Below are 15,346 nucleotides of genomic sequence, written 5' to 3' on the forward strand. Positions count from 1 at the left end.
TTAGTCTCTTTTTTGTTTTTAATGTCACTTTTATGTTCACTCATTCTTACTCTAAGTGATCGTGATGTTTGCCCTACGTAGAAAGCTGAACATTGACAAGTAGCTAAGTACACAACCCAGCTACTGCTGCAGTTACCAAAGACTCTTAGATCATATACTCTACTTGTATTGGCACTAGTGAATTGTTTGAGTTTACTAACCTGGTTACAAGATCCACAATGCCCACATGGAAAAGTATCCAAAAGTCGGTCTCCAGTCATGGTCATCTGTTTATAAATTGCGCCCCCACTTTCTTTGTGTTTATAGTGGGAGAACAGGGCACTTAGCGTCTTGCCCCATCTATATGAGAACTGACATTTAGGTCCCAAAATATTTCTTAATTCTTCATTTGCTAAGAGTATGTTCCAATTAGAATCCAAAATATTTCTGATTACATTATGATTATGACCATATGTAGTAACAAACTTCAGTGTAGGCTCCATCCCTGTAGTTTTATGTTTTTTATATTGTAATAACATATTCCTGTCCTGATTTGCAGACCATGTACTAGCTGTAATTATATCATATTTGTTATATCCCCTTTCCAAAAATCTATTCTGGAGATCCAATTTCGCTTCCTCAAAATCATGTTGAGATGAACTAATGCATTTAATCCGCAAAAATTGAGATTTTGGTATGTTGCGGATGGTGTGGCATGGGTGCATGCTTGAAGCATGGAGCAAGGTGTTATATTGTGGGTATTTCCTATATGTCTTAGTACTTAGGGTATGATCATCATTCCTATAAACCGTAACATCCAAAAAGTCAATGATGTCCGAGTTATATGTTACTGTAAATGCTATACCCCATATGTTGTCATTCAAATATTCCACAAACTCTTGTAAATATATAGAATCTGCACGCCACACCATCCAGCAATCATCCAAATATCTGCGCCATATATCAATTTCAATCATATATAGATTATGTAGTGGGTTGTAAATCATGCACTCTTCAAAGTATGCCATAAAAAGATCTGCATATATGGGGGTAAAGGATGCCCCCATAGCAGTACCTTGAAGTTGCCAATAATATTCCCCTTGAAAATAGAAAACATTCTTATTTAGCACATGTTCAGCCATACACACAAGTAGTGTATTGAATCCTGGTGGATATAAACCTGATTGTTCCAACCAATATTGAAGTGCCTGTAATCCCACCCAGTGAGGTATGCTGGTGTATAAAGATTTAACGTCTAAAGTGCACATAAGCCAGTGTGGTTCCAATTGAATATCTTCTATGATTTGGAGAAACTGCGTTGTGTCCTGCAATCGGACCCTGACCACTGTGAGTAATGGTTTCAAATATTGTGTCAAGAACACTGATAGAGGTTCTGTAAGGGAACTGATACCAGACACAATGGCTCTTCCAGGTGGTTTGAGAATGGATTTGTGTATTTTTGGAAGCAGATATAAAATCTGTTTCTGGGGATCTGTTACTAATAAATGTTTGACCGTGTTATTAGTAATGATTCCTTCTTCTTCTGCCAACCTCAGGAAAGTGTCTATCCCTTTTTTAAAGTTAGGGGTTGGATCAATGGGCATATGCATGTAACATCTGGTATTTGAAAGCTGTTCCTGACCTTCATTCAAATAGTAACCCATGTTCATAACCACAACCGCCCCTCCTTTATGCGCTGGTAATATAGCAATGTTATGATTGTTTCTCAGTTCCTCAAAAGCCATTTTTTCAGATAAAGAAATATTTTGATCCATAATATGGGATTCCATATGTGGAAAATGTAAATCCCTGAGGACTGATTGTTGGAATATAGACACGTTTGTTCATTGGATGTTGGAATTCAGATTTCCGAAATCTGAATTCTCTTTGAGATGTTTGAGAGGTTTGTTCTGAAAAAAAACAATTTTAGATTCAAGTTATGACAAAAATTAATAACATCTGACACAATATTGTATTCATTAGAAAAAAAGCCAGGTACAAATCCAAGACCTTTATTTAGTAGCTTTTCTTGTTCATCAGTCAATGCAACATCCGACAAATTCAAAACATTTTTGTATTCATTGCCAGTTATCTCAACAGTGTTTGTATCAATCCCTCTACAGAATCTGTTCTGCTTCCCATGTTTATGTTTGCAGCCACCCCACCTCCTTTTTCTACATCTAAAGGGTGTGCCGAGTTGGTTTTTGCGCATAGGTGACTCCTGGGGTTGGACACTTTCATTGTCTGTGTAGGAGGATTCCTCCCCCGAAGTGCTGGCAAAAGATCTATCATTAGATTTAAGAATGGACCTAGGTCTCTTTCTAGTTCTGCCCCTTGCCATCCCCTGGCTGGTATCCATAAATCTAACCGACCTATGTGATTCAAATGGGCGTCCCCTTTGGTAATCAGTGATATCCCTGTTGAATTTTTTAATTTTCCTCTCCCTTGTTTGTTTCTCATAGTTTGCCAAATCCTTTGACAGCTTGGTCACTGAGCCTTCATATATAGATAATGATTCATATTTCTTACATTCCTCACAGACTACTTTAACTTCCGACAAGTTAATATCAATCATTCTCTCATAATATGAGGCAATAATTTTGACAAACATCATGGATGCTTGTTGTAAAGCTGAGTTCCATTCTGTGGTTAGTCTCTCTTCAGATCTACCAACCAATGGCTGTAAACATATTCTCAGACCCCTAGGGGCATATCCCTATTGATATATGCACAAAATAATCTAAGGTGCCAAATATTGGCTCTTACGTTTTTTAAACCCTTGCTTAAATTATTGAAAGCCACATCAGAGCCATCTGATGGATTGTTAATAGTGTCATTCAGATTACTGCCTGAGATGTTGTCTATCCCAAAGACACCTATGTCATCCCGATCGGCACATAATTTTTTCCAAATCCATTTATATTTCTTGGTATCTAAAATATAAAATAAATTGGCCAAATCAGTATATTAGGCCCAGAAATATTGATCAAGCTGCCAACTGAATCAGCCACTTATTAATCAATTTCTAATATAAGGAAACAAATGTAGAAAAGGGTAGATCACTGATACCAAAGAGCTAATATACTATGATTCAGGATATCAGTTGTATTTTGAGTGAGCAGCCAGAGTGTGAGCATGTAAGTATGTGGTCAGTCAATTAGATAGTTCGTTTTAAGTTTAAAGTTCCTGCCATCTATCCTGATGTATTTGTATACAATAAACTACTTAAATGAACACCCAAGCCTCAACATCTTCTTAATGCACATAAGAAGTGAGACAGAAACCATGGGATAGGGAGCTGTAAGATTTTAGGTTTGTCAGTACAATATCTAATACGTTGCCATCACAAAGTATCCGATTTCATATAATTTACTCCAAACTGGTCTGATTATCTTAGTCAATAAATACTTGAACAAACTTATTTGCTGTTGAGAAGTTTACCTTGTCAGTGGACTGGGTAGTTAAAATCCCTTGTTAGGAAAGTATTTTTATTGATTTTTACACCCAGGAGTTTAAACAGGAAATCCTTATGCTCTTTTATGGACATTAATGTTGTACTGCAAATTCTTACAAAATTATATTCAACACCAGTCATATATATATTGTATAAGCAATGTCTATCTTTAACTTTCTTTTCTTTGGTTCTTACCTTCAAGCAGTCTTACATAAAAACAGAGGTACCACAACCTATACCTTAGGATATGTAGTGTTGAAAGAATGTGATATGCTTTTTAGACTTTACAGTCATTGTATAGCATAAGATTAACAATATGGAGACACCAAAGCTGGAATTCAGTGTGCCTTTTAGTTACAATAGCTACTAATATTCAATTGGTGCAGCTGTCTGGTATATCTGTACACATCTGCTCATGCATTAACTAGAGCATATGATATAATCCTTCTATTTTACACCTAATGAAAGACAGCAGTATGAACATAAACGGCCTTGCTCCGTAGTGTAGTGAAATGAAACCCTGACTGCAACTCAGGCAACCAGGGTTCAGTTAGTAGCCACAATGCTGGAGGAAACAGGCCCGGAGGGGGGTGAGTGAATGGACATGGCCTTCTTGGTTCTCTCGGGTAATGGGGAGGGTTGTGCACCCTCAGGGGCACATTAGGTAGTGCAGTTACCCTGGTGGGCACCAGAGAAATCACTGCTAGTGATGTGAGGGAAGGAAAGGGCTTCTTGGAGAAAACCACCTCCCACTTGTAGAAGTGAGGGGACAGCCTCCATGGTCAGCCCATTGCACAACCCTCCACCAGCGTTTCATCAGGTATGCATGGAGAGTAGCAAAAATCTTGAACCACCTCTGATAACCCCTGATGGCTGAGTAATGGCCCCTTTCCTTGCCACATTGATGGAGAAAAATGGGCAGTTTGACTAGGGGGGGGGGGGGCTGATGATTGCCAGACAGCAGAGGCAAAGTGATGAAAAAATAAGAGCATAAACTATTGATTATTACTTAATATATGGTTCAGATTACTTTTTAAATCAACCTATCGTTTGGCTGAGGCTAGCATTTTTCTATATGAATAAACATTTGTGAACCTCAGATATTAATATAGTTTAAGAATAAATACTGCCTTTGATTTCTTAAAATACTTTTGTACAGCAATTCCATATTATTATACAGTGCCTATTTACTGACAGCAGTCATTTTCAGTATTTGCTTTGTTAGCATTTGTAACATTTCTGAAATACAAATGTACTCTTTGCTCTTTCAAATGTAGTCATGTGGCGGTCTCCTGAAGTACTCAGAAAAGCATCTTTGTGGCTGCGCTGGATTTGGAGCAGTAGTCTAGGTAAGCTGTTTGGAGTGTCATCTATTACATCCCTCCTCTGGGCCAGTAATCAAGGAGCCTCAATCCTCACCACCGATACAGGTGAGGGATATTCACCTGGAACAAAGACAGATACACACAGTATTTCCAGATGTAGCTATCTGCACCAAGCACAAGTTCCCTTAAGAGCACACAGGGAGCACACCCAGTCCGGGGGCTGGGTTTCCCTCTCTCCCTCCAGGCCCCAAATAAGAGTCCCTAATGACACAGCTATAGAGTTGAGTCCTCAGCCGAGTGTTCCAAGCCAAGTCCTCCGCCATCCTCTCTGTGAAACCAGTGCTCTGTGTCCCTGTTCCAAGTAGCTGACACACACATTCTTTGAGATTTGATTTTCACACCCATACACACACCTTGAAAAGGCTGGTACAGATTTACCACCTATGCCCCTGCTATTCTAAGGCTCTTACAATGCTACCCAATTATACTGAGTAAAATTAATACTAATACAAATGCTAGTGTTTGAGCAATGCAGCAAGGCTGTCAGAAGAGGCCACAGTGTCAACAAATACATGTAAGTACTCTCAAAGGTTAAAATATTCTCTAAAAGACTAGCCACAATGAAAAGTTTCAATATATTTAATAATAAATGTCAAGTAAAAAAACACACCTTCCTTACTAGAGGCCTCAGTCTACCGGGAAAACTGCAATTAAATGTAAAACACGTAGTCCACAAAATGGCAGGTAGTTCCAGTGTAAAAAACTCTTCTTTATTCAACCACAGACATATAAGCACTTTCACAGATAACTTCTGCTTCTTCAGATACAAATGCATGCTGTCTACTGTGTGTCTTATTTACCTTGAACTAACTAATTAAGTCACAATCAAGGGAGCCCGCAGGATTTTTTGCAGGGGGGTGCAAACCCAAAGCCCTGCCCACACAGCTCCACCCCCTCTGCCCACACAGCCCCACCCCCTCTGCCCACATAGCCCCCCCCCACGCAGCCATTCCAGTGTCCCATTACTTGGCTATTTCTCCCCATTTGTCATAGACACTGTTCAAATCTCTCAGTGTGCATACTGTTTTATGCTTTACTTCTACAATGATTCCAGATATTTGGATTTTATTTACAACTTTTATTTCAAATTTTATAATACAAACACTGATAGACATTTACTAAACCTAAACAAAGCAATAGTCTTACAATGAAAACAGACTTAGCATTAAAACTTTACCTTTGTAACCCACATTCACTGAAACAGCATTAAAATCCACATTCAAAGAAAATGCATCTGGCCAGTGGCAGGTTAAGTTTCCCTTTGGGCTGTTTTCAAATCAAGCTCCTTGCACACATTTTTAGAACCATGCAAAAGTTCTTTGATTCACCTTCCTGACTATTAATTATACTATATAATAATTGAATTATATCCCTTGTATAATACAGCACCACTTGTTAGAGTGTGTTTTAAATGTATAGTTCTGAACATTTTTCCTTTAAGCAATGAAAGAAATCATATGAACCAATAATGACAACCTGCTCAATTCAAAACATTTCAACCGTAAAGGGCCACTCAAACTTGTCATACAATCCACTAATATCAATCAATATGCAGGATCTCTGCAGAAGTAAAAGTCATCTGAATAAATTCCACATTAAAGAGATCTGAAACCAGTGAAGAGGTTGTTGCTAGAAAACTTTATATTTCAGTGTTTCATTTACAAATTCAGTGTCTGTTGCCCTTGAAGAATAAATTGCCTGGGCTACATTAAAATAAATGGTAAGTTAGTATATTGCAATAGGGAATGGGTGGCAGGCTGAAAAACAGGTTCATAGTTATTAGGTGTCTCATCCAAAGGAGGACATATTAAGAACTGCAGTACCATACCCCCCTTAAAATACAAATGTACATGCTGTATGAATAGAATCTACAACCCTTTGCATCAAGATGCAAATATGCTACCTGCTGTGCTAACACTGCTTTAAAATTCTGTACCACAATAATGATACCATTTGCTAAACAAAACAGTTGCACATTTTAAGCAGACTTAGCATGAGCAGCAGTAACCTTTGCTTCCTTTGAAGCTCACAATTCCTTGAAAATGCACTTGAAAATAAATTCCACCTGTTAGATCTAACTAGGGCATTTCTCTCTCTCTGACTCTGTCTCTCTCACACACACACACACACACACACACACACACACACACACACACACACACACACACACACACACACACACACACACACACACACCTTGACTTCTTAGTACAAGAAATACATAAAAAGATTTTTTCAAAGTTACAACAACAGTAAACTCTGTGTGACTATGGTGTTTGTTTGTTTTTGACAGACAGGTATAAAGGAACTCATGGCTATGTATGTAGTTGAATCTCTCTGTACTGAAGTACTCCCTACCATGATGCTGCTTTAATAAATAGTGTGTTTGCATTCAGAAACTTTTACAGTTTTTATACTGAATTTTATAGCTACATGAATTAGAAAATAACCAATTTCCTTTTCAGAGCCTAAGCTAAAAAGTCTACACCTTACAAGCACTGCTTCCCCTGGAAAACATCTATATATGCATCATCACAGAGACCTAGTTCAAGAACAATGACAGCACTCCTTTAATGCAGGTTTTCAATACCTGCCACACGTTCAGGCCTATGACCCGAGATGAAAAGGTGATGGTGTCTACATATTCTTAAAGAACATTTCATCTCCAGACTTGCTGGGTGAGATAATGACGATTCCTCTGCATCCAACTTAACATTAACAAAACTCCTTACTGTGTCATACCTAACTATAGGTCCTCTCTATGTACCCCATCAGTCCATATCTCCTACCTAACTAATATGGTGTCCCTATGCATTAAACCAACACCATTATTCTAGGAGACTTCAATCACGTTTTCTTCCAAAATTGCCATTTTGAGGAGGGATTATTAGGGGAGAGCAACATTTTGAGCCAAAATTGGGGACACTGGAGAGGTCTGGATATTCCTAATTCTACAAAGCGATTTGCACATACCTCTCAACCTCTTAAAGCTGAAAATCTGGACAAGGCCAAATATATTGGGGGAACATACAAACACTACTAAAAATTGCTCTTGTATAAACTTAAGACAGTTGATAGAATAACAGGTCTTGCATTAGCATGCATTTTTCTGAAGGTTATGACATCTGAAACTCAATGTCTGTCATTTAGTGACTTCATTCCTAAATGGTTTGCTAGAAAACCACAAATTTTATGAGGAACAAACCAAACATAAGAAGCAAATATCTATTCATTCTGCAAAAATATGGACAACTGAGAGGTATAGTTCAACCAGGGCTGTCTGAGTTTGCTATCCCCCCTCACAAAATCATGGTCAAATGGAGCCTCCCCACTGCAGCCATTCCAATGTCCCATTCCTTGGTTATTTTGCCCAATTTACCATAAACACTGTAATGTGCACACTGCTTTACTTCTGCAATGATTTAGATTTCATTTGAAAGTTTTATTTTGCATTTTATAGCACAAACCCTAATAGATATCTGTTAAACAAAACAATGCAGTCTCCCAATGAAAATAGACATAGCATTAAAACTTCTTTGCCCTTGAAACTCACATACATTGAAACAGCATTGAAATCCACATTCAAAGAAAATACATTTTGCCAGTGGCAGATAAATATTAACTCTGGGCTGTTTTCAAAATCATAGGCCCCTTGAACATGAAACATACACATGCTCTTTGATACACCGTCCTGACTGTATTACATTATATTCCTTGTACAATATAGTACAGTTGTTAGAGGGCATTTTAAATTTATTGTTTTGAACATTTTTCCAGTAAACAATGAAACAAAATGCATACACCAATGACAAAACTGCCCAATTCAGAACATTTTCATCATAAAAAGTCTACTCAACCTTCTATAGTCCACCAGTATCAGTAAATATGCACAATCTCTGAAGTAGTAAAATCCACATTAAAGAAATCTGTAACTAATAAAGAGGTTGCTGCTAGCAAACAACTTTATATGTAATTGCTTCATCTACAAATAAAGTGCCTGTTGCCCTTGAAGACTAAATTGCCTATGTTGCATGCATTAAAAAAATGATAAGCTAGTAATACTGCAATAGGGAATGGATAGCAAACTGATAACAGGTTCATAGTTACTAGGTATTTTTGCCAAAAAGGACTGCAGCATCCACCCCCTTTACAGCACAGTACAGTATCAGAAATGCATCTACCTATTGTAGGAGTAGAACCCACAGCCTTCAGCATCAAAAGCAAGTACTCTACTTGTTGTGCCATTAACAATGCAAGCAGATTAAGCATAAGCGGCACTAAACTTTTGTTCCCCTGCAGCTCTCAGATCCTTGTAAAATCTATTCGACACTCAGCTGTATCTCTGAACTTTGCAGCACAAGAAATCTAGAAAAAGTCAAAATTTAATGGGGGGGGGGGGGCAAAAGGCCAAAAACCAGGGACACATTTTAAACATTATTTGTATAATGTTGGAAAGTTGCTAGAATAAAATGCTGTGTTACCACCATACATTTCACTGCCACGTCTTGAACCCAGAGCAACATACCACTACGCCAAATCAGCTGTTTTGTGAAAGAGGAAGACTGAAACTTAAATGGCTACCATTTAGCGAATTCAGTTCTCACCATAGCACAGCTGTCAACTTCTTAGCACAAAACACCTGAACAAAGCCAAAAATGGGTAAATACAGCCCCCAAACATTCAGTGAATTCAGTTTTCACCATAGCTCTCAACCTCTTAGCAAAAAACACCCGAACAAAGCCAGTAATGGGGGAATATAGCCCCCAAACATATTCAGTGAATTCAGTTCTTACCATAGCTCTCAACCTTAGCACAAAACCTGGATGAAGCCAATAATGGGGGGAATACAGTCCCAAAAATAGGGACACATTTCAAATATCCATCTTATATATTTAGAAAATTGCTAAAATAAAAGCTTCTGTGTTACCATGCACTTTCTGAAGAATATGAAGTCTGATATTCAAATGAGTGTCATTTTTAACATTTGTTAACTAGGAAAGTCTGACTTGGAACAAAAGTGAATTTTTAGCAGAGGCCCAGGGAGAAACACTCCAGACAGACACATGTTTTTGTAAGATGGGAGGAAACAAAAACAGGGAGGGCATACAGACTACACACGGAAGGTAAGGCACCCCAGCCAAGAATCAAACCAGAGAACATGTAGCTGTAGAACAATGCTACAACTGCATCAATGCACTACTGGCTTTGCAAGGACACAAATACAGAAACCACAGATTTTATGAGGAAAATAACGAGTATGAGGGAAAAATCTGTGATATTTTTACAAATGGTGGTAGGTAGGGAATTCAGGCTCTCACCATCTGTACCCAAGGTAAAGGGTTCAAGCCTTATTCTCTACCCACCACCATGTAGCACCTGGGGCATTATACACACACACCCCTCTCTATTTTACTCACTCTGAAAAGTGTCCCGTCTGCAAACCCGACACCATCTGTTTCAGTTCCCGCTCGCAAACCTAAAAATATGTGCACCACACGATGATGTCAGCACACCGATGGCGCAGATGTGACTGGACTTGAAGGGCGTTCTTAAAGAAGAATGCCCTAAAAAAAAAACTTTTTTTTTAAATTAAAAGAAGATTAACTAGTCAGCCAATTCCAGGGGGGGTGCAAGTGCACCCCCTTGCACCTGCCTGCGGGCGCCCTTGGTCACAGTCATCTTAAAGAAACATCCTTCATTAAGTAAAAATAGTCAGTCCTTCACTGTGAAAACATTATTCTAAAAAGTATAATGCATAACATACACATATAAAACACATATATAAAGAATACATATATAAAGAATGCACATATAAATATACAGACGTAAATATATAGGTAACAATAATAAGTTTTTACATCCTGACACAGGCAGGGAATATGTATTTAACATTTTAGCTACATGTGCTTCAGAACACATTATTTATTTAGCCCAATGTTCAGTGCGTTTTTGTTTCTATGTGGGGAAAAATGGATAGAGGCCTTAGAGATTGTATCAAGGAACATATTACCAGATACAGAAAAAAGTGATGTTAGTGCATTATCTAAACATGTTAGCGTGAATGACAACACACACAATTTTACTTTTTTAGTTATAGGTAAAATATATGACAATATCAGAATGGGGGACATTAGAAACAGGACAGAACAGCTTGAGGCAAAATGGTTTACAAGACTGAAAGCAGATTCTGGGCATGGGTTAAATGACAGGATACCCATAAGACCAAAACTTAAAGCAAGACCATTGAATAAACGAAATGTTAAGTCATTTTATGACATGCTTACTTACATCAAGTATTAGAGATTTTTAACAGTATATGTTTATATTTGTGCACAATTTTATGTCTGTATATTTATATGTGCATATATGTAATATTTCTTTAATGGATGTCCAAAATAGTTTTAGGGTCATGTTTAGTATTATTCAGAAAGTTATTATAGTATATTTTTTGTCTTCATTTACTTGCTTTTTAGTATGATTGTGAATCATTCTGAAGTTTTTAAGATATTGAGGTGTTTTATATTTTTAACATTCTTTCCATGCTTTTTTCTATCCTGCATTAACATTCTAATCCTTTTGGATAGCCAAATTGCATCATTGGTTTTCGGTTTCTTCTTTCTAGGAAGTACAAGACTATTTAGAATATTTAGAAAAGTTGTACTGAATTAATTTACAAAATCATCTAAGGGGATGATTTATAGGCAGTTCCAGTTAATAGATGATAGTGTGGTAATGAACATAGGTTCATAGGTTCATAGGTTTATACTAGGCTATCTGCCCCAAGGCATTTATAAGCCTAGCCCAAATTTTTGTGGCTTACGCCACCCCTTATATGAAAAAATACTGTGCCCATTAGTTTGTTGTGCCTCTGTCCAGCAGTGACACAGAGATGATTCCCGGGATAAACCTACGATCTCCCATCCACAGGTCAAGATTTCTCTTGAACAGAGCCAGCGAGGTGCTCTGCCTCTCATGGACCAGGATTTTATTCCACAGCATAGGGAGTCTCTGAGTGATAAATCTATCCCTCCAGCACGTCCTATTTATATCCGTGCTAAGGTTTAAGTCGCTTGCTCTAGTGGTTTTGGTGGATTTGGATTTTTTGAGGTGGAGCATGTCCATTAATTCCGGGTTGGACATGGCCTTGTATGTCAGGTACATGTCACCTCTGAGCAGACGGTATGCAACTGAATAGAGCTGGAGTTTCTTCAATCTGGCAGCATATGACAGATTTTGGAGTCCCTTTATCCTTTTGGTGAGGAACTTTTGGGGTCTCTCCAATTGCTGCAGATGTCGGGTGCGATACATCCCGAATGGGGCATTGTACTCGATCATTGGTCTGATAAGTGAAGAGTACAGGGGAACAATGACTTCACTAGATCTGGATGTGAATCCTTCATGATCAGGTGGGCAATGTAGAAGGTCTTTCTAACCACTTTAGCAACGTGAGTGTCAAAAGAAAGGCCACTGTCAACCTGGGTCCCCAGGTCCCTGATAACCTCGTCTGTGCTTAGTGGATTGCCACCTATATGGTAGCTTGGGGTTACCTTGTTTTTCCCGAAGGGTATGACTATACATTTTTGGCTTAACTTCAGGCCATGGCTCTGGCACCAGCTATCTGTTTCCCATGAGTCCCTTCTGAAGGATATCCGTGTCCGATGCACTTTCCACTATGGCGCCCAGTTTGCAGTCGTCTGCAAACTTTGTCAGCCAAAATCCTCCCATGTTGGCCTGTACTTCTGAGAAGTAGATGAACAATAGGGGCCAAGGACCGAGCCCTGTGGGACACCGCTTGGACCGCTTGGAGTCTGACATAGCGCCAGCAACTCTAACCCTGTGGGTTCTGTCCTTAAGCCAGTTTGCAACCCATCTTGTGACATATGGGTTTACATTTAAGCTGGTAAGTTTTTCTACAATACCCAAGTGGGGTATTGTGTCGAAGGCCTTTGTAAGGTCAAGGTAGGCTGTATGGACTGCCTTTCCCTCATCAATGGCCTTGGTGACTGTTTCGAAGAAGTCGACCAAGTTCAAAAAGGCATGATCTGCCTTGACGAAGCCAAACTGGGTCGGGTCCAATGTCTGCAAGTCCCCTATATCTTTGTTTATGAGCTCCATTATGATCCTCTCCATAGCTTTGCAGACTAGACTTGTTGAGCTCCATTATGATCCTCTCCATAGCTTTGCAGACTAGACTTGTTAAGCTTATGGGGCGGTAATTACCAGGGTCCGTAGAGGCACCGCCTTTGTGAAGTGGGACCACAGTTGCCGTACGCCACTCCTTGGGCACGTATCCTGTGGTAAGGCTGAGATTAAACAACTGCCTTATGTGCGGGTTTAATTCCTCATTTAGCTCGTGTAGCACACAGCCGGGGACACCATCCGGTCCCATTGATGCTGTGTTTTTAGCTTTAGAGAGAGCAGCTTTCACCTGCGCATTTGAGATGTCTGGGAGGCTACACTCTGCTGGGATAGTTACCTCTCCTTTAGGGGGGGGGGGTGAAGTTTGCACTGAACCTGTCTGCCAGTATGTTGGCAATGTCTGTGGGTTCAGTGATTTTTGTATCATTTTGGACTAATTCTGAGCATATCTGGGAGTTTCCACCCAGGTTCCTAACATAGCTGAAAAGGCCTTATGATTGTCCTTTGAATCCATGGCAAATTTTCTCTCAAAATTGGCCTTAGTTGATTTTATGAGTGCTCGTATTTTTTACTAATAATGATCAGGGGTGACTTCCCTTTATGGATTTTGTTCTATCATGTAATAGCTTTCTCCTCTTATTGTAAAGTTTGTTAATGGCTGGGGTCCACCAGACTTAACGCTTGCCCTTTGTGGAAAGAGTCTTGGTTTTATTTGGGATTGCCTGATCCATGCAGTCCTGGAGGTGTTCATAGAAGGCATTTGTAAGGGCTTCCAGCTTGGGTTGTGGTTTCCACTGGCTCAGGGGGCTTGAAGGAGTCCACACCAGTCTTGAGTAGTGTGAAGTTTGCTTTAGAGAAGTTCTTCACTGTGGTCTTTTGTTTGGGGTGGGGGGATGTGGATTTCCAGTGAGATTAGTTTATGATCAGATCTCACCAATGAGGGATATACTTCGTGTGGAGCATTTTGTCCCCATGTTTGTGATAATGAGATCTAGTATATTTTCTCCTCTTGTGGGAACAGTGACTAGCTGTTCCATGCCATTTGAATTTATGAACTCCAGGAACCGTTGGGCTAGAAAGTTAGGGCTTGAGTAATGTTCCCAGTCTATATTCGGGTAGTTGAAGTCACCCAATATGATGGTGTTTGGAGATACATTTATACCCTCCAGTGTCTTCAGGAAGGCTGTGTGGGGCTCCTGAGTTTGAGAGGGTGGCCTGTAGCATGCTACAATTTGTAGAGCAGTTTTGCCTATGGTTAGTTGCACCTGGATGGTTTCCGAAGCTTAGCGTTGCCACCAACCTGGAGGTGTGGGTATCCTTTATGAATATGGATACACCCCCCCCCCTTTTGTGGTGTGGTCTGGGTTTTGGGGCCGGAACGCATGATATGAGGTAAAACCTAATAGTGCCGGGGTGCTCTCAGGAGCCTTGAACCAGGTTTCAGTTACAGCACAGACATCAATTTTCTCCATACTGAGAAGGGCCTCGAGTGCATGCATTTTGAGATTTAGACTTCTGGCATTGAGCAGCATTACCCTCAGTTTCTTCCCATTTTTGTTTTCTAGGGTGGTAGGTTTAGAATTTGAGCCTTGCCTAACATTTCTGCGTTAAACTTGGAAAGGTCAAGTGTTATTTTATAAATATGCTTCACGTTCCCTCTCTCTGGAAAAAGTCATAATTTTCCCTATGCACAAAGGATGAAATTCAACAGACATTTTTAATTTTAGATCTATAGCAATCTTTCCCCCTCTCCAAAATACTTGAAAAAATGCATTCAAAAACAATTGCTGCTTCCTGCTTCCTGCAGGAAGTCCTATCCCCCACACAACATGGTTTCTATCCTTCCTATGTTACTAACACTGCACCTCCAACCTGTATAGATACTGTCAATAAAGCTAGAGATAATGAAAAACAAGTCTCCTCCTTATTTCTAGACTTGTCTAAACCCTTCAGCACAGTTTGTCACAGGAAACTTCTACTTCAAATGTCCTCACTAGGTCTCTCTCAGCCCTCACTAGGTCTCTCTCAGCCCTCACTTCTATTATTCAAAAGCTACCTATCCAATCTGTATCAGTTGTAAAATGGCCCTCCACCCTCTCTGTATATCTCCCAATCAACAATGGTGTCCCACAAGGCTCTATCCTTGGTCCCTCCTCTTTAACATTCTCACCAACACCCTCCACATATCCACACAATAGGGCTCCCTAATACAGTGCACAGATGACTCCACATGCATTTGTACATCTGACAACATGGTATAACTCCCAAAAATTACTGAGGATGCCAATGAAATATGGCTTTGTAACTCACAACTCATACTTAACCCTAAAAAAAAAAACTACTACTTTTTTCCCCAAATCCCTCTCTCGTGAAAAGAAAAAAAACAAAA

This window comes from Protopterus annectens, chromosome 5.part0 (assembly GCF_019279795.1).
Source record: "Protopterus annectens isolate FY-2018-M chromosome 5.part0, PAN1.0, whole genome shotgun sequence".
NCBI lineage: Eukaryota > Metazoa > Chordata > Ceratodontiformes > Protopteridae > Protopterus > Protopterus annectens.